Below are 14,880 nucleotides of genomic sequence, written 5' to 3'. Positions count from 1 at the left end.
TAAACAGGGTAGTAATCACCATTATCATCACTATCATCACACTCGCATAATCGGCACACATCACTATCACCACCATTATCACAGTCAATATCATCACCACAACCACCATCACCACCACAACCACCATCACCACCACAACCACCATTACCACCATAACAACCATCACCATCATAACAACCAACACCACCACAACAACTATCACCACCACAACAACCATCACCACCACAACACCCATCACCATCACAACAATCATCACCACCACAACAACTATCACCATCACAACAACCATTACCACCACCACAACAACCATTACCACTACAACAATCACCACCACAACAACCATCACCACTACAACAATCACCACCACCACCACAACCATCACCACCACAACAACCACCATCACCACAACCACAACAACCACCATCATCACAACAACCACCATCACCACCACAACAACCACCATCACCACCACAACAACCACCATCACTACCACCATAACAACCACCATCACCACCACCACAACCATCACCACTACAACAATCACCACCACAACAATCATCACCACCACCACAACCATCACCACCACCACAACAACCACCATCACCACAACCACAACAACCACCATCACCACAACCACAACAACCACCATCACCACCACAACAACCACCAACACCACCACAACAACCACCATCACTACCACCATAACAACCACCATCACCACCACCACAACAACCACCATCACAACGACAACCATCACCACCACAACCACCATGACCACCACAACAACCATCACCATCACAACGACAACCATCACCACAACAACAACCATCACCATCACAACGACAACCATCACCAACACAACCACCATCACCACCATAACAACCATGACCACCACAACATCCATGACCACCACAACCATCATCACCACAACAACCATCACCACCACAACGACCATCAATGCCACAACAACCACCATCACTATTACAACCATCACCACCACCACAACCATCAACACAACAACCATCATCACCACAACAACCATCATCACCACAACAATCATCACCACCACAACCATTACCACCACAACAACCATCATCACCACAACAACCATCATCACCACAACAACCATTACCACCACCACAACCATCACCACCACAACAGCCACAATCACCATCACCACCACAACAATCACCATCACAACCATCACCACTAAAACAATCACCACAACAACCACCATCACCATCACAACAACCATTATCACCACAACCATCACCACCACAACAACCATCACAATCACCATCACCACCACAACAACCATCACAATCACCATCACCACCACCATTCAGTCATCTCAATTATCACCACTAAACTCACTGACCTTCCTTACACCTCCACCATCCCCAACACCACAACACTCACCACAAGCCTTCCTAGCATCACCACACCTATTCACAAACTGACAAATTCCCTCGTGTTCCAACGGTGTAAGATTCAGCATTGTCCTTGTAGAAATACTGCTTGGTGGAAAGATGTAATAATTCCCACCTCGGACAATTATCAAGTATGGACCCTGTTAAAAGAGGCGGGTCTAAGTCGGGCAGAAATCGTTGCCTCTTCGCGGTAAACCTATCCACACGCGAGCACACTTCTTTCATTTAAACTTTTACCGGCGTTTTGGTACAGACACACACTCTGTCCTTCCTGCAAAAATAAGAAACACACACACACACACACACACACACACACACACACAATCACAAGAACTGGCAGTGTGTAAATCCGGTGTCTAGCTCTGTGTATACATTCTAGGTGTAAATTTTGAGTACAGTGAAATCTACGGAATGTAATACCCAAATTTCACTAACAAGTCCATAACATGATAAGTGGGGTGGTGATGGATGGTGTGACTCTCTCTCTCTCTCTCTCTCGTCTGTCCGCTTCTGCCCTTATCTCTTCAACTCCCCCCACCCTCAATATGCACCCTCTACTCGAGCGGGGACTCTGAATACCATCACATCGACGCCCACACCTACCTACTTACCTGTACCTACCTACCGTACCTGCCTACCTACCTATCGAACCCACGTAATCGATACTAACAATCCCGTAAGTACCCCAAAGAAACATGATTCAGGAGAAGCTAAGAAGAACAGCCACTCGTACGCACATCTTAAAATAATATTCGTTTTTAACTCAATATTCGTAACTAATAAATTCATAGTAGGCTTTCACCTCAAACGAAATTCATCTGTATCCTAACAATAACATTCGTAAGTAAAAAAATGTTAGAAGATTCGTAAGTACACCCCTAAAAATGTTCTTAAGTTCTTTTCCTAAAATTATAATTAGCAAAATCTGTTTTTATATGGTTTTTTATACGAGGGGGGGTTTGTGTGTGTGTGTGTGTGTGTGTGTGTGTGTGTGTGTGTGTGTGTGTATCTTGATCTTCTTATATATTCACCCGTTTTCTTTCTATCTCTTCGTCTTTCATCTTACACACCTCCCTTTACTGGTCCACCAACGCCCTCCCACCACTCCCTTCCTCCCTCTTTCCCTCCCTTCCCTCCATTGCTCCTCACATCCCTCCCTCCTCCCCCTACCCCTCGCTCATTCTTCCCCCTCCCCTCTTCCTGCATCGTATTACTCTTTGTTTCCTTTATTTCACTCTTTCTCTCCCCCTCCCCCCCCTGCCCCTCCTCTCCTCTTCACTCCATCAAAAGTCACATGCATTCTATTCCCTCCCTCCCCCCCATCCCCGTCCCTCCTCCAATCCCCCTCAAGTACCACTGTTCCTACTAAACTATCCCCCATCCACCGCCCTGCCCCATCCCATCCCATCCACCGCCCTGCCCCATCCCATCCCATCCAACAACTTTCCTGCCCCATCCCATTCCAACGTACCCTGTCCCCATCCCACCCCTCCTAGCCGTCAATCAGCTCCCGCCCTCCGCCCCCCCCCCCGTCCCCCGCAGAGTCCCATTCCAAGTCTTTTTTTCCCCACCCCGCCCGAATTTTCCTCCTGCCCCGCCCCGCCCCACCCTGCGTGACATCTTCGTGCCGCACCCCCACCACGCCCCGCCCCGCCCCACCCGTCGGTAATGCAACGACACCTGGACATGAATAATAAAGAAGCTGGGGACGTTGGTGGGGACAGGAAGGAGGGGGCTGGGTAGGGGAAGAGGGGAGGGGGCACCAGGGGAGAGGGGCACGGGCGTCAAGCTTTTGGTTCCTGCTCTGCATAAAAAAATAAGACTGTGGTGAGGAAGGCCTGACAGAAGAGGGGAGGGGAGGGGACGGGAGGGGTGGAAGGGGCTTGGCGGGTGAGGGGAGAAGGGATGGTGCCTGTGTGTCGAGGGGGAGGGGGGGCGGGGGAGATGGGGGGAGGGGAATGGCTGGGTGTGGTGGTGTGGTGGGGGTGGTGGAGGAGCCGGTGGGATGGCGGGGGTGGGGGTGGGGGTAAGAATAGGTTTAGGGGTCGCCAGGCAACTAGGTCGCTCTGGTGTCAACACAGCCAAACAGGACAAGGTCAGGAAGGGGTGGAGTGGGGGTGGTGGGGGTGATAGTTGTCGTGGTGGTGGTGGTGGTGGTGGTGGTAGCTGTGGTGAGGCTGGTGGTAACTGATGTGGTGATGGTTCTAGTGGTGGCTGTGGTGGTGGTAGTGGTGGGGATGATAATTGTTTAGGCAGCTGTGTGGTGGTGGTTGTGGTTATGGTGGTGGTAAATGATGTGCTATTGGTTTTAGTTGGGGTAGTTGTGGTGTTGGTGATTATAGTTGTGGCTGGGGTGGTGATGGTGCAAGTGTGATGATCTGGGAGGTTCCTGTGGCAGTTTTAGCAGTGATGGTGATGGTGGTGATGGCTGTGGTGACTGTGGTGGTGGTAGTAGGAACATACGTGGTGGTCGTGGTAGTGATGATTGTGGTAGTTGTGGGGGTGGTGGTAGTTGTCGCTGTAATGGTAGCGACAGAGAGGCTATGGTAGTTAAGGAATCGTATCTATCAGGGGTAGCGGTGAACAATGGGACACACACACACACACACACACACACACACACACACACACACACACACACACACATACACACACACACACACACACAATTCTCTCTCCCTCTCTCTCTAAATACCAACAACAACGACAATGACAAGACACTAAGATAAATGATAATAATAATAATAATGAAAATAACAATACCGAATAATAATTAATAATAATAATAATAATAATAATAATAATAATAACAACTTTCCACCCAGACAGGAATGGCAAAAGCCTCTCTCTAAACACCCCGCCTTCCTGTTAGTGGGGGGAGGGGGAGATAAGGGGGGGAGGGAGAGAGATAAGGAAGAGGGAGGGAGGGAGAAAGGGAGCCAGGGAGACGGGAAACGAGGGAGATATATTGGGAGGAAAATGGTATGAGGGGGGGGAGGGGGGAGGGAGGAAAGGGGGGTGGGGGGGAAGGTAGGGGAAAGGCGGTGGAAAGGGAAAGGGAAAATGAGGCGTTGAAAAGAGGGGATAAAAGGGGAAGGGGGGGGAGTATGGAGAAGGGGGAGGGAAAAGGGAGGGGGAGGGGAGGAAAAGAGGGATGGTGGCGGGGGAAGAAGGAAAGGAATACTAAGGAAGACACAGGAAGAAAGACTCGAAATGAAGTGGAGGTAAAAAGAGGTGTGAGGTGAGAGAGAGAGAGAGAGAGAGAGAGAGAGAGAGAGAGAAGGAAGTGAGGGGAATGGTTGGCTGATGAATGAAAAAACAAAGAGGGGAACGAAAGAGGGAAGGTGAGGGGAGGGGGAGGGGGAGCAATGGGAGAGAGCGAGCAAAGGGTGATGGAGAATGTTTTGTGTGTGTGTGTGTGTGTGTGTGTGTGTGTGTGTGTGTGTGTGTGTGTGTGTGTGTGTGTGTGGAGGAGGAGGAGGAGGAGGAATGAAAAAATGGGATAAAGTTGAACCAATCAAGACCTCCGCCACATCTGCACTCACACCACACCACACCGCACCACACCTTATAACACAATGCCATCACAACACTCATTTTCACCACTAGCACATCACCAGCCATCATCATCATCATCATCACTACTCACCACAAACCACCACCCATCATCATCATCATCATCACCATCATCACTACTCACCACAACCTACCACCCATCATCATCATCATCATCACTCATTCTGTATCGTTCCCAGTCATCACCATCCCATCACGTCCACTCTCACGCATGCCTTCATCACCAAATCACCTTCATCATCATCACTACACCACTAGACACACACATTCACTATCGCCATCATCATTCTCTCTCTCTCTCTCTCTCTCTCATATTCTTCAACTGGTGAGCAAAACTGAGGAATGTGAGTCAGACTTAATATGAACGATAACTGGAAAGAGAGAGAGAGAGAGAGAGAGAGAGACGGGGGGGAGGGGGCATGAACACCGGAGCAGTAAATTAACTTAGCATTTCTCTCTCTCTCTCTCTCTTTCTCTCTCTCTCTCTCTCTCTCTCTCTCTCTCAAATTAAAGTGAGCGCTATAAAGGAGTGATCATGTCTGAAGAGGCCTCGGAGACCAGGTGAAGGAAGGAAGGAAGGACGGAAGAAAATGGCAAACAGGAAGGAAGGAAGGACGGAAAGAAGGAAGGAAGGAAGGACGGAAAGAAGGAAGGAAGGTAGGAAAGATGGAGGGATAGAAGAAAGAAAGGGAAGCAAGAAGATAGGAAGGAAGAATGGCCAGCAGGGAGGAAGGATGGAAGAAAGGCAAGCAGCAAGGAAGACAGGAAGGAGGGAAGAAAGGCAAGCAGGAAGGAAGGATAGAAGGAAAGAAAGAAAGAGTGATATAAGAGATGGGTGGAAGGCAGTAACAAGAAAATAGAGTGAACATGAGAGTGAGTGATTGAAGAATGGTGGGGAGGGGAGGGGAGGGGAGGGGAGGGGAGGGGAGGGGAGACAAAGAAAAGAGGGAAGGAAAATGAATGAGAGAGAGAGAGAGAGAGACTTACCAACCCCCTCCCCCTCTCTAATTTACTGTCTATACAAAGAATTAGGAGGAATCAGGGGAGAGAGAGAGAGAGAGAGAGAGAGAGAGAGAGAGAGAGAGAGAGAGAGAGAGAGAGAGAGAGAGAGAGCAAAATGGAAATGTTCGGGATGGATCGATGGAAAGGGAAGAAATGAAAGCAGGAGGAGGAGGAGGAGGAGGAGGAGGAGGAGGAGATGAAGAGAGTAGGAAAGAGATAGATGGGGAAGGGAGGACGGAGGGAAAAAGAAAGGAGAGGTGGAGAGAAAAAAAGAGAAGAGGGGAAAGGAGACAGACAGGAGGAGGAAAGAAGAAGAGAGAAAAAGAGAGGAGGGAGGAAAGAGAAGGGGAGAGAGGAAGAGAGAAGAGGGGGAAATGCGAGAGAAAGGGAGGGAAGGAGGGGGGGAGAGAGGGAGAGAGAGAGAGAGAGAGAGAGAGAGAGAGAGAGAGAGAGAGAGAGAATAACAGGGAAAATTTTGAAGCCGATTATTAGGATCTATAAGGAAAAAAATATGCAAAAAAAAGAGGAAGACTAGAAAAGAAGAGAAATAAGAGGAAAAGAGGAGGAAGAGAGGGGGAGAAAGAGGAGGTAAATAAGAGGGGAAAAAAAGAAGAGGGGATGGTATGAAGAGGGGGTAAGAGGAGGAGAAGAGGTGAGGGAAGGGAGAAGGGAGAGAGAGGAAAATCAAGGAGGAAAAGAGGAGGAGGAAAAGGGAAGAGAAAATGGAGAAGAAAGAAAGGGGAAAGATTGGAGAAAGAAGAGAAAGACAGACGAAAGAAGGAAAAGAAAAAAGAGAAAGACAAAAGAAGAGAAAGGCAGAAGAAAGGAGAGAAAGAAAAAAGAGAGGAGAAAGAAAAAAGAGAGGAGAAAGAAAAAAGAGAGAAAAGAGAGTAAGAAAAAGAGAGAGACAGAAGAAAGAGTAAGAAAAGAGAAAGACAGTAAAAAGAGGAGAAAGAGAAAAGAGAAAGACAGCAGAAAGAGGAGAAAGAATAAAGAGGAGAGTGAGGGTAGAATGGAAAAAAGAGAGGAAGAGGGGATAAAGGAGGGGAGAGGGAGCTTTAAGAATCTGCTGATGACGACGTACTCAGCGAGGGGAGGAAACTGGAGGGGGAGAGGGGAGTGGGGAGGAGTGGGGAGGCGTGGAGAGAGGGAGAAAACAGAGGAAAGATGCGAGGGTGGGATGGAGAGAGAGAGAGAGAGGAGTGGGGGTGTGGGGAAGAGAGCGTGGTGGAGAGAGTAGGATCCCCCCCAATAAAAAGGAAAGAGAGGGGGGGCAGGGAGTGGAGGGAAAAGAGAGAGGAAAATGGGTGGAGAGAGAAAATTAGATTAAAGAAGATGAAACGAGAGGAGCGGAGAGGAGAGGAGTGGAAAGGAGAGGAGAGGGAGGGGAGAGGAGAGGAGAGGAGAGAAGAGATTGGAGAGGAGAGGGGAGAATAAGGAGGGGAGAATAAGGAGGGGAGAGAGAAGAGAGATGAAGAGGGAGGGAAGAGAGAGGAGGAGAATGTGCTGAAAGGATTGACGATGAGGGAAAAGAACAGTAGTAAGGGAAGGGAAGGGAAGGGAAGGGAAGGGAAGGGAACGGAAGGAAAGAAGCGAGAAGAGGAATGAACAGAGGAGGTGGTGATAAAACCGGACGAAGAGCAGAGACGAGTGACTGACGTGAAAGACGAGGCGGAGAGGGGAAAAGAGAATGAACACGGGGGAGGTGAGGGGGAGGGGGAAGGGGGGAGGGGAGGGGAGAGGGGGAGAAAGAGAAGAGTAAGAGAATGAGAGCGGGAGGGAGTGGAAGAGAGAGAGAAGGAGAGGGTGGATTTTGCGAGAAGAGAAAGGGGTAATGTAGGGAGGGAGGAAATGTGGAGAATAAATTATACAGGGTGGGGGAGTGAGGGAGAATGCGATGAGGAGGGAGAGGGAGAGCGAGACGGGCTAGGGAGGGGGAAGGGAAGGTAAAGGGGTACGAGAGAGAGAAGGGAGAAGGGGAAGAGAGAAGAGAAAGGGAGAAGAGAGAAGGGAAAGGGAGAAGAGAGAAGGCAAAGGGAAGGGGGAGGGCGAGGGGGAGAGGGGGATGGAGGAGAAAGAGGAGGAGGAAAGGAGGAAGGGATGAAGGAGAAGGGGACAGAAGGAGGGGGAGCGAAGGGGGAGGGAGGGAGGGAGGAAGGGTGATTATGAAAGGGCACTAACAAAGAAAGGAAGAGGTCAGAATGGAGAAGAGAGGGGGGAGTGGATAAAGAGAGCGGAGAGAGAAGAAAGAGAGCAGACAGCGGATAAAGAACACGAGAAGGAAAAAAACCCAGGCTATAAAATGAAGCACGTGTTATTAAAAAGAGCAAAATGAAGGCGATGAGATAAAGAAAAGCGCCTGAACTTTATTGCAAGATTACCCCTCTCACGATACACGCAACTCTAGCACCTTCTTCTGCTCCTATAAATGCCACATGACTTTGCTGAGCTGAGGGTAAAAAAAAAGATGTGATTTTGAGTGGAATTAGGACCCTGAAATTCTTAATATTTTTGGTAAGTGATGATGATGGAGTGTACTTGGTCTTCCTACATGGCTGCTGACTGCGTTCTGAAATATGGGATGCAGGCTAACCATACCTAATAATCACAGGTGTTCCCTAAATGACCCTCAGTAATTAAATAATAATAGTAATAATAATAATAATGATGAATGATGATGATAGTAGTAGTACCGGTAGTAGTAGTAGTAGTAATATAATAATAATAATAATAATAAAAGAAATGTCTGTGATAACCTCTTCACTACGAAACGCCTGCTTTCTGCCTACGTTAAATAAAGCCACACACTAATAAATCAATAAAGCACAAGACAGCGTAGTTCTGAGAGGCTATGGTGGATCGTGTCTAACCTCTTCACGACGGAGAGTTAAGATCCGTCAAATCGTCTACCTTTACAATACTCCTACAGACGATTTCTAGCTGACCCCAGGAACTATTGATGGTAAGGTATGGACAAGAAGGGAGGAGAGTTGGTTTACTACACTCCTTTTATCCTAACTTGGCCCAAAACTACTCTCTCCCCATCCTGAATGCTGAGTTGTAACAATAGATTAACTTTTAGAATATGATACCAGTCACGAAGAATTGCTGTGGAAAGGATGTGCAGCCGCAGCAGTGTCTTTTAATTACTAGCTATTATTATCATTATTATTATTATTATTATTGGCTCACGAACGACCTAAGTGAAGCAATATCTAAAGTCATAAGCCAGACTGCGTTATATATTAGCGACAAAAACACCAAACACGAAAAACAGAAGCATGAAAAACACACACCAAAAAAACGAACTAGGAAAACAATACAGCCTGGCTACTGTTTGGCGAGGGAAGTTATGCTGTTTGGTGAGGGGATCTGCTTTGCTTCTAAACAAACACAAGCTTAAGGCATCAGTGTGTGTGTGTGTGTGTGTGTGTGTGTGTGTGTGTGTGTGTGTGTGTGTGTGTGTGTGTGTGTGAAGGGTGTGCGTGAGTGAGGGTGAGGGCGTGGGCGTAAATAATGAAATAAGCAGCTGCGTGTTAGTGGCGATCAAAAGGGTGTAGATTAGTACCCCCTCTACACCCACACCTACACACGCACGTATCAGCTCGCCCCCACAAACCTAGTACACACACACAGCACATGCAAGCACAACAAACGCACACAGATACCCGTACATACACCTACACAGGCACACACACCAGCTGCCCACTGCCCTCTCTCTCTACACACACACACACACACACACACACACACACACAAACTGGTGTCTCTTACCGGTATGCTCACTTCCTTGAACACTCATGCGTATTCTGAGAAGCACCCCCCCCCCGCTCTCTCTCTCTCTCTCTCTCTCTCTCTCTCGCAGTCACACCCGTACAAGTGTGTTTGTTTGCCTAAGTGCGTGCGTTTGTGTGGGTGCAAGTGTTAGTGTGGGCAGGAGTGCATGTGTCTTAACCGAGAGTGTGTTGCGTTCGTTGAGTGTGTGTGTGTGTGTGTGTGTGTGTGTGTGTGTGTGTGTGTGTGTGTGTGTGTGTGTGTGAATAACTTTATAAGCCAAAGCGTAGTTAGTTGTAGCATATTCACCAAAAAGCTCCCTTCAACACACACACACACACACACACACACACACACACACACACACACACACACACACACACACACACACGACCCGCTCACTCAAAGGCCCGCTAATACTACCACAAGCCAACAAAGCAGGCACACACACACACGCACACGCACTCACAATCTCACGCGCTTCCTGGGCCGCCCCCCTTCCCCCCCTGGGCAGACGTAGGGGGTGGGGGGGCACGAGTGGGGGGAGAGGGGTAACTTGCGGATCCCCTTCAACGGCGTGGGTGATTGGGTGGGTTGGGTTGCATCTGCCTTCTTGAGTTTCTCTCCTTTCTCTACGTTCGGTCCTTCTCCTTTTTCTCTCCCTCTCACTTCCCTTACTCTCTTTCCTCTAAATTTCTCTTCCCCATTCTCTCCTGTGGCTCCCTGTTCCCTGTTTCGTGTTCTTCCTCTTCTCCTTCCCTCTTCCCCTCTCTCTTGTCCTTCCTTTTCTCTTCTCTCCTTACGTTTCTCTCCTGAGGGACCTCCATTCTTTTCTCTTCTTGGTTCTCCTCGTTCCTTCTTGGTCTGGTTCTTGCTCTCCTCTTCCTCTCTAACTTTCTTTTCCTTCTTTCTATCTTCATTTCTTCTCTTCATCCCCTCCCTCCTCTCTGTGCTCTTTCCCTTTCCTCTTTTCTTCTCTCTGTTCCGTTTTTCCTTCCCCCATTCCTTCTCTTTGCTTTTATTTTCCTTTCCTTTAATCAATTCTTCCTTTTCCTTTTCCCTTCTCTCTTCACTCACCTCTTCTCCTTTCACTTCTCGGTTTTTCTCTCCTTTATCCTGTTTCCATTCATTCTTCCTCTCCCCCTTCGTCTCTTTCTCCTCCCCCTTTTCTCTAAGCATCATCTCTTCTTTCTTCTTCCCCTTATCTTTCTTCCTCGTATCCTTCCCCTCCTCGTTCTTCTTCCCCTTTTCTTGATGGTCCTCCTCTCCCTGCTCTCCCTTCTTCTCCCTTCGCTCATCATTTTTTATATTCTTCCTCTTCTGTTCCTTCTTATTGTCTTTCTCTTCTACCTTCTCTTCCTTCCTCTTCCACTTCCCCTTCTTTTCGTTTTTCATTTCTGTCCCCATCCCTTTATTCTCGTTTTTCTCCTCTTTCAGCTCATTTTTCTTCTTCCTCTCCTCTCCATTTTTCTCCTTTCCCTTCTCTTCCTCCTTCTGTTTAGTTTCCTTCTCCTTTCTCTTCTCTCCTTTCTCTCCATTCTTCTCCTTTCCTTTCCCTCCATCCTTTACCTTTTCGCCATTCTTTGTCTTCTTTGTGCGTCCCTGCTGGCGAGTTTGTGTTATGGTTTTTGCCGTCTTGCTCGTCGTTTCATTTGCTGTCTCGGCTGCGTCTGGCGTTCGCGGATTCCTTTCATCTTCCGCCTTTATCATCCCGTCCTTCCTTTCCCTCTTTGCTACCGGCCTTCCCCATTTGCTCTTCTCTCCCTTCGCTGCCTCCACCTCCACCTCTTCCTTCCCTCCTCCTTCCTCTTCCCTCTTTGCTCTCTTCCTGCTTCCCTCTTCTGTTGATCCATCTTGATTTCGTATTGTCGCCTCTTCCTCCTCATTTCCCCCCTTTTCTTCCTCTTCAATTTCACACAGTTTTCTCTTTCTCCCTCGTTTCTCTCTCCCTGTTATAAGTGTTACTGATCTGACTTCCTCCTCCTCCTCCTCGCTTCCTTTCTCTTCTTCCTTTTCTTCATTACATCGTTCTTTCTTTCCTCTACGTGTCTTCAAAGTCAAGGATCTTCCCTCTTCTTCCTTTTCTTCCATCATGACTGGCGAAATTCTCTCCTCTTTCCTCTTTTTTTCTTTCCTTGTTCCTTCCGTCATCGGGGTCTTTTCCTCTTTTTCCTCCTTTTCTTCCACCTTCTCACTGCCCTTACTGAATTCTGCAACTTCTCTCTTCATCCTCTTTCCTCTTCCTTTCTCCCAAGGTCGCCGTGGGATGGGTATCTTATTTCCCTCCCCTCTACTCTTCTCCCCTCGCTTTCCCCCTCTTCGTCTGTGCTTGGCTGGCATATACGTCTTCATTTTCTTCTCCTTTCTTCCTCTTTTCACTCGGGATCGCCGTGGAGCCAAACCTTTTTCCTTTACTTCTTCCTTCCTTTTCGCTCCTTCGCTTCCCTCACTTCGTCTTTCACCTCCTTTTTCTTCACCCTCTTTCCTTCCTTCCTTTACTACACTTCGTCTTTCCCGTGCGCCTTCCTTCTTTCTTCCTTCCTTTTCCTTCCTTTGTCCTTTGTCTCGTTTCTTCATCTTTCTTCCCATTTCCTCACTTCGCCCATGCACCGTTGGTTGATCTCTCTTCCCTTTCTTCATCGTTTTATCTTCAATCTTTCTTTCCTCCTTCCCTTTATCCTTTCTTCTCACACCAACCATCGCTTCTTCCTTCCCTTTATCCTTCACTGTCTCTTTCCACTCCCTCCTTCCCTCTTCCTTCTTCCGTCCCTTCCTGTTTGCCTTCCTTTTTCCTCTGTAGATGTCTGTCGAGAATTAGTGGTCTCTTCTCTTTCTCCTAATTCCCCCATCCCCAACCTTACCCCTTTTCTTTCTCCTATTCCTCCATGCGTCCATATGCTACCGTATAAGTGCATCCTCCTCCTCCTTCTCCTCCTCCTCCTGCATCTTATTCTTGGTACCCTCAAACATACCAATGCTCTCACCACCAACTCCTCTTCTTCCTCCCCCTCCTCCTCCTCTTCTTCCTCCTCTTCCTTCTCCTCCCAGGTGCCTAATTACTGTCACTCTCAACATCAAAACATAAAATCATCTCAATCCTTTCCTTCCTCTTCCCCTCCTCCTCCTCCTCCTCCTCGTCTTCTTTTTGCGCTAACTGATCCCCTCCCCCATCCTCAACCTCTCCCCTCCTCCCCCTCTCCTAAGTCTCATTCATTCCATCCTGACTTCTTTTCTTCCTTATTTCCAGCCCCCCCTCTCTGTCTGTCTGTCTCTCTCTTCCGCTCTCTCTATCTCTCCTTACTTTTTCCATGCTTCGTTCACCCTCCGCTATTTGTTTCTTCCTTACTCACCTCCTTTTCCACGTCTTTCTCCTCCTTACATTCCTATGCATCATCCTTTCGCATCTCACGTCCTCTTTTTTCCTCTTCCTCTTTCCCCTCTTACCTACTCTTTCCAGGTCTTTTCCAGGTTTATTTCCGTTTGATCTTCCTGTCTTTTCTTTATTTTATTACTCTCTTCCTCCACCTCTTCACGTGGCTCCTCCCCCTCCTCCTCCTCCTCTCTTCCTTCCTTCCCTCCTTCTCTTTCTCTACTTGGTTAAGGGTGCATAGGGAGGAGAAAGGGAGTAAAGGGAGGGGAGGACAGAAGGCGTGAGTTGAGGATGAGGGGGATGAGGGGGGGGGGCAGGGAAGCTATGGAAGTGAGAAGGGGAGCAAAGGGAAGGGATATGGAAGAGAGAGGGGAGGGGAGTGGAGCAATGGAACAAAGAGGGAGAGTAGAGGGGTCAGGGAAGAGAAAGAGGTTATAGGGAAGAAAAGGAGGGGAAGGATGAGGAGAGAGAATGGGGTGAGGGGGAATGTGGAAGAGAGGAGGACAGGATGGGTGGGAGAAGGGGAGATAAGATGAGGTGAAATGGAGGATAGGAACGGGAAGGAGATGAGAGGGAAGGGGAGGGGAGGGGAAGGGGGAGAAGGGGAGGGAAGGGGGAGAAGGGGAGGGGAAAGGGGAGAAGGGGAGGGGAGAGGGGTGAAGTAAGTGCAGCGTCCAGGATCATCTGGTACCCCTGGCTGGATATGACGGCTGCACTCACACATACTCTGCATTATCTGCTAGCTTAACCTCCCTTCCCCTTGCCTCACACTCCTCCCCTTGCCTCACACTCTTCCCCTTGCCTCACACTCTTCCCCTTGCCTCACACTCTTCCCCTTGCCTCACACTCTTCCCCTTGCCTCACACTCTTCCCCTTGCTTCACGCTCTTCCCCTTGCCTCACGCTCTTCCCCTTGCCTCACACTCTTCCCCTTGCCTCACACTCTTCCCCTTGCCTCACACTCTTCCCCTTGCCTCACACTCTTCCCCTTGCCTCACACTCTTCCCCTTGCCTCACACTCTTCCCCTTGCCTCACACTCCTCCCCTTGCCTCACGCTCTCCCTCTTGCCTCACATTCTTCCCCTTGCCTCACACTCTTCCCCTTGCCTCACACTCTTCCCCTTGCCTCACATTCTTCCCCTTGCCTCACACTCTTCCTCTTGCCTCACACTCTTCCCCTTGCCTCACACTCTTCCTCTTGCTGTCTTCCTAGTTCGTATTCTTTCTCGTCTCTTCCTCCTGGCTGCTACGTCACTTCCTCCTCTTTATCCTCTGTTCGCCTCTTCCTCCTCCTCTTTTTTTTTTTTTTTTAGTTCTTCTTACCCGCCTCGTTACTACTCTTCTCCTCTTGGTTTCCTCTTTCCTACTCTCCTCTTCTTATCTCTCTCTTTCCTCTTCCCTTCCTCCTCGTTCATACTCTTCCGTTTCCTCTCTCTCTTTCTCTCTCCTCTTCTTCCTTCCCCCTTTCACCGTTATATCTCACCTTCACCGCCCCCTCTTTCCTCTTCTCTTCCTCTTCCTCTCATATTCTCATACTCTTATCTCCTACTGTCTTCCTCTTGACTCATACTCTCTTGTTTTCCTCTTAACCTCAAGCCTTTCACGCTTATTTCTTCCATCTATTCTTCTCTTTCCTCTATTCTCCTCACTCCATCTGCCTTCTTCCTGTCTTCCTTCTGTCTTCCTCTCACTTCCTCTTACCCTCAAACTTCTCTCTCCTCTTCTACGC

This window comes from Coenobita brevimanus, chromosome 52 (genome assembly GCF_032717465.1).
Source record: "Coenobita brevimanus isolate Jiangsu-jjx chromosome 52, ASM3271746v2, whole genome shotgun sequence".
NCBI classification, from domain to species: domain Eukaryota; kingdom Metazoa; phylum Arthropoda; class Malacostraca; order Decapoda; family Coenobitidae; genus Coenobita; species Coenobita brevimanus.
The sequence above is the reverse complement of the archived record's forward strand: the minus strand, read 5'-3'. Positions refer to the sequence as shown.